Source organism: Miniopterus natalensis, chromosome 2, assembly GCF_054644295.1.
Source record: "Miniopterus natalensis isolate mMinNat1 chromosome 2, mMinNat1.hap1, whole genome shotgun sequence".
Taxonomy (NCBI): domain Eukaryota; kingdom Metazoa; phylum Chordata; class Mammalia; order Chiroptera; family Miniopteridae; genus Miniopterus; species Miniopterus natalensis.
In genome coordinates this window covers 54203972-54209950 of record NC_142082.1, presented here as the reverse complement: position 1 = coordinate 54209950, position 5979 = coordinate 54203972, and the positions used below count along the sequence as shown (strand labels likewise).

Sequence of the window (5979 nt, the reverse complement as noted above, 5' to 3'; positions counted from 1 at the left end):
TTTCAAAAACATGTTAAAGGACTCTTCTAAAAAAGTTGACTCCCCTTAGGAACTTGGAAATTAGATTTTTAAAATGTTCTCTGAGCTGCCTCTGAAATGTAATCCTAACTATCAGTATACTGTCTTCCTAGCAAGGGGTAGCTTGATCTAGCCTTCAAGCAGTGTGGTCATGGAGGCGAGAGCTGGTTAGACGGTGTGCCCAACTTGGAAGTTTTATTCACATCTTTTATCTCAGTTCACCACATGGATCACAGAAGATGATTCTTTTTATGGAGCGCATTTTCTTTTCTCCATCTAGAAATATTTGCATTGAGGAATATTTGTTAACATGTTTTCTATGTATATCTCAGATGTGTTAGTGTTTTTCCTCAGCAAATAGGTTATAAATTCTGCGAAGCTGGGAGACCCTGTATAATAGTCTTTGGAATTCCCTTATGGTGCTCAATTCAGTGCTGGTCCCTTTGTAGCTGCTCCGTAAGTACTGTATTTGTCCATTTATTGGTTGACTATCTGTTAGCTCAATCAGTAAACCAGTAGAAAATTAGAAAGAGGCTTGAAGTTCTTTATGCTCAATTCTGCTCACCAGAAGGAATTTCTAAAGCAAAATATTCACTTATTTCTCTGCCCCAACTTAACTACACACCTCCTCCCTCCTGATTAGGTATGAGCGATAAAAAGCAAACCACGACGGCAGCGCATAGTTCAGCTTACTGTTTTAAATGATGGAAAGATGGAGCAGGTTCTCAGATCTTTTTGTGTTGGATCTGCCGGTTATAGTTTATTACACCCTCATTAAACTGTAAGGCAGATAAACATAGCTTTTGGATGATTTGCAGAAATACTTCACTCTCTTAGAAGAGATAAGAATTGGCTGCATTTCTATTTTGCTGTGCTTTGCTGAACTCTTCTTTAAGGGACAAAGCAATCACACCAACTTATCAAGGTTAGTTTGTGAGGCAGCATCGACAAGCAGCTGAGCTAACCCTGCCATTTTACACGAGACCAAGGCTCAGAGGAGGCAAGTGGTTTATAAGGCCAAACAGCCAGCCAGGGGCACAATCAGGACCAAATATTTTGTTTTGGGTGCTTGAACAGTGGGCCTGGGTTACCTAGGGAAGGTGCTTGGTGTCAGTCAAACCTGGAAAAAGAAATTCACAACCTATGCAAACCCACGAAAATTTGGGAATACATAATCCCCCAAATAAAGGAGTTCGCATTTTGGCTCTTTTGGCTTGTGGGGCTCTTGGTTCTCTTGCATTCACCCGTATGGTCCACAGCCATACAGACCCCACACGCAATGGGCTGAAGGTCTGCAACTGGGAATACAAACTAAAGTAGCCTGATGCTGGATTGGACTATGGCCTAACATGGAATGGAAGCTCTGGACTATGGCTCTGATTTTAGCTCTGCTGAGACGCCAGCTATACTTCCTCTGTGGCTGAACTAAGGGAAGTGGAACCTTGGAAACTCAGGGATTTAATTCCATATAAATAAAAATCACTTGTTTTCCCATACAATTCTCAGAAAATTCTTTTTCTTGGGATATTGCAAGAAATCCACTCCCATGAACAACAGGTGGGGACAAGGGTTCTCCCCACTGGTAACACTGGAAACCATCATTCTACTTTCTGTCTCCATAAATTTGACTACCCCAGGTACCTCATACAAGTGGAATCATACCAATCATATTTGTCATTTTGTGACTGGCTTATTTCACCAAGCATAATGTCCTCAAGGTTCATCCGTGAACGTGACAATTTCCATTCTTTTTAAGGTTGAATAATATTATATATATATGTACACACACACACACATATATATATACACACACACATATATATGTATCTTTTGTCTATCCATTATCCATAGGTGGACACCTGGGTTGCTACTACCTTCTGGCCATTTTGAATAATGCTTCCCTGAACATGCTTGTACAAAAGCTGTTTGAGTCCCTGCTTTTGATTCTTTTGGGTATGTACTCAGAAGTGGAATTGTTAGCTCATATGGTAATTCTATTTTTAAATGTTTGAGGAATGACCATATGTTTTCCACAGTGGCTGCATCATTTTACATTTTCCCCAACAGTGCATAAGGGTTCCAATTTCTCTACATCCTTGATATTTCCTGTTTTCCTCCACACTTGCTATTTTCTGGGTTGTTTTTTGTTTGTTTGTTTTTGACAGCCACAAGATAGTGTATCTTTTAGGTTAAACTGAAAAGGACAATCACGGAAAAAGGTCAAAGAGTAAATATCTATCCTTGCTTTTCCCAGTCACATCATGCTAATAAATTTACATTTGATTATGATTTTTAGGAGATATATAAAAAATAGCTCTGATGGAACCAAAAAACACAGGCTTGTTATTGTTCTATCATCACAGTTTGAAAGGTGTGGCAGGAGAAAGTGAACAGAGACTCTCAGATGAAACACAATATTGATATTTGGCATGCTCAGATGATTTTCCACCCAAAGATACGAAATCCTTTTACCCACATTAATTATGCCTCTCCACCAGGGCCAGCCCTTGGCACAGCTGGGAATTCGGCAGAGGTTGACTTTGGCGCCTCTGGCCTCTCGCTGTACCCCTCTTCCTTTGTGATGCCGCTCTCACGGTCCTCCATGGTGGTTTAACAACTATCTGCAATAGTGCACTTGCCACTGGTAGCTAAAGTAACAGATTCCTAGGCACCAAGCTGAGCTCTTGAATCAGAATATCTGTGAGTGGAGCCCAGGAATCTGCATTTCAACTGCATCTCCCACTCCCACCCCCATGATCTTCTGCACACTGAGCTTTATTATTATTATTTTTTATGTTGTTGTCCTGAATGCATGAGATCTTTTCTCCTTGAAAAGACCCCAAGGATGCCATTGCACTTTTATTTGAATGTAATATTTGGGACAATTGTCTCAAAAGGCTGATAGTTCCCAATTAATCTGAGGTCATAATAAAACAAGCAACACAACAGTATTTGGGATTTCTGTTCCTCCCCCTTATCATCAAGACCCACTGCCTCCCATCATCAATATTTATTGAGCACTTACAGTGCACTAGGCACTATAGAACATACAAGAAAACACTGTCCCTGCTCTTGAGGAGCTTACATTCTAAAAGAAAAAGTTACGCCTCTTTTAAAATGGTATTTTTGTTTGGTGTTTTTGCAAGGTACTGAGGAAATAGTCTGTAGGGTGAGCTTTGGATATAACTTAGCCCCATTATTTAAAGAAGAGAGGAAGAAGAAAGATTTTAAAGGCAGTCAATGACAGACCATTCCAGATAGGCAGAGTTTTACAGGGAGGTAAAACAAAGGAGACATCTGCTGCAGTAAATAGGATGAGGGAAATAGTTTGTAGGATGCAAGCAAAGGAAGCAGGGTATCCTTAGATACTGAGTGGAGCCAGAAAGATCATGCCACCTTTTTTCCAAAGACACGGCCACCAAGTAGGAATGGCTGGTGACAGAAGGCTAAAAAAGGTAATCCTGTGTATACCCGACAAACAGAAAGAGTAAAGAATCAAAGTCGAAGGCAGGCTATAAGAATATCAAGAAATTCTTAAAAACAAGTTATTTAGAAGCACAAAACTTAGTTAGTGGTACTCAATGTCATGATGGGCTAAAAACATGGTGGCTTCCAAAGTTAGAAAATGCCATATACTAAAATTTTAAATGGAACACATTCCTTTTTTCCCTCCCCCAATCAATCCCTGCACCTTTGAAAACAAACAAACCCAATGCCTTTTTTCAGGGGGCTGGGGTGTGTGTGACAGGGAGTATGGGGACATGGTTGGGAACAGTAGTTCTATTAGTATTTTGTTATGATCAGCTTTGTATTTAAACTTGGTAAAAGCCCATTAGCTGCCAAGAGGGAATAAGGAATACATTTCCAAAAGTGTACAATTTCTTTTACAGAAATTTCAGAACCAAAAGACTAATTTACATGAAAGCTGTAAAGAAGTAGTTGAAAAGTCCATTTGTAAAACTTTTATTCTACTTACATGAACTTAATACCCGTGTTTTTAACAATTACGTTGAGATTGTTCATGAAAATTTCATATGACATTAAACAAAACTAGCCATCATCTCAAGTTATTTCCCTGTTAACTATTTTTATAGAACATGCATGTTAGGCAAGTACAAAAAAAAAAAAATCACAAAGGCAAAAAAAAAAAATCTTTAAAAAAGTTAAATACATGTTTTTTTGTTTGTTTGTTTTACTGCTATGCTTGATATACATGAAGTAATGGATATCAACCAATTCATTTTACTGCATCTTTACTTGTACACTTGTTCTTAGGTTTCCTAAAACATTTAAGTACAAATAAAATGAGTGTAGCAAAAATAATGAAAGCAAACAGCAGGTAGCTTTACAAATAATGGAATGTGAACCGTTTCTGCCCTTATCCAGGGTAAACTGGGTCACAACTAAAGGAACACTTCTGAAGCTGGAGTTAAAGGTGTGCACATTGAGACTGCATATTCCACAGATGCACGCAGGGTTCCACATGTACTATGGATGGGAGATCCATTTCTACTACAGCCCTCTAAGTGCTCTAAAACTTGAAGTACTCACCACAACTACACCTGTGACTGGGACCAATTAGCCCTTCTATTCCCCACCAGGACAAACCAATGTGTAGGCAGCTTTCTTTGCTTAGATATGGAAGCAATTCTAACACTGGCCCCTGTGAAGCCACAACGTACCAAAAGTACTATAACTGGCATACAAATTCCACATCCCCATATTGGCCACCTCAAGATGAAAACATAGCTCCCGAAATGTTAACTGGCTCTACTCCCCTAATATTAAACATAAAAACCACACGGGAAATATAGAAATTCAAATAGAAGTAACATAAACCTGTCATAAATCTTAAACAAAAAACTATTTGTGGGACAGCATGGGTGACAAATGGCCTACTGTGTAAATTTTAGAATGAGGCAGACAAAAGTTTGAAGGCTGGTTCATTTTGTCCCCCTTCTCCTGCTTCAGCTACATCTCCTTGGGTATCTGATGTCCACAATGTCGAGTTGTTTCTCAGTAACTGCGTTATTACTGTGCTGTCTTTGTATGACTCTTCACTTAATGTGTCAAATTCAGCAATGGCTTCATCAAAAGCTGTCTTTGCAAGAAGAACAGGCTTTCTCCTGGGAGTTCAGAATCTCATAATAGAACACAGAGAAGTTAAGGGCCAGACCCAGCCTGATAGAATGTGTTGGTTGCATTTCCTTTTTGCTGATTCAAAAGGTCCTTGGCATGCTTGTTGTGACTGGTCCACAGTCCCTTTCTTGTCATCCCAGCAGCAACCTCAGCCAAGTATCGGTAGCAGTCTCCTTTCATTTTCAAATAGAAGACTTTGTTCTCTGCCTGTGGAGCACTAGGGACCAATAACATTTACAACAGTGACAGTACATCACTGCAGATATCTCTTAGCTCAGTCTCAAGTTTTTCTCTGTATTCTCGAGCCATCTGCTGTTTTTTTCTGAGCATCTTTTGTCTTTTGCTCCAAAAGGTGCAAAAGATGACCTTCCAAGATGACCTGTGGGTTCCTACAACATTTTTATAAGCAACTGAGAGAAGATGCCCCTCCTCATTGGGTAATTCAGCTCCTTGCTCAGTTACAGACTTCATGCAGGCTGCCATGTCATCATATCGTTCAGCCAGCTCGGCCAGCTTGGCCTTCTGCACCAGCTCATTTTTATCCATAATTGGATGTTGTGTTGGGAGTGGGTGGCAGGGGTCCGACGGGGACTCAGGAGTCTCCAGGTGGGGGTGGCAGCAGCAGCAGCAGCAGTGAGGCTGAGCTGCACACTGAGCTTTAAAAACCATTGAGCTACTAGCCTCTCCAGCCTCCCAGAGGTTTATGTTTCTTCAGCCTGACAAACCTGTTCTGAAGTGTAGATGACAGGTGTGACTGACTATGAGTGTTCACCAATGATACTGGAAAATCTCTTTGTTTTGAGACAGAGTTCTTCCTCTATC

At 40.2% G+C, this 5979-nt stretch overlaps 1 pseudogene; it reads right to left on the bottom strand.

Moving 5' to 3' along the window:
• Positions 1–4927: 4927 nt before the first annotated feature.
• On the bottom strand, positions 4928–5703 carry LOC107539847 (14-3-3 protein zeta/delta pseudogene; annotated as a pseudogene).
• Positions 5704–5979: the final 276 nt, after the last annotated feature.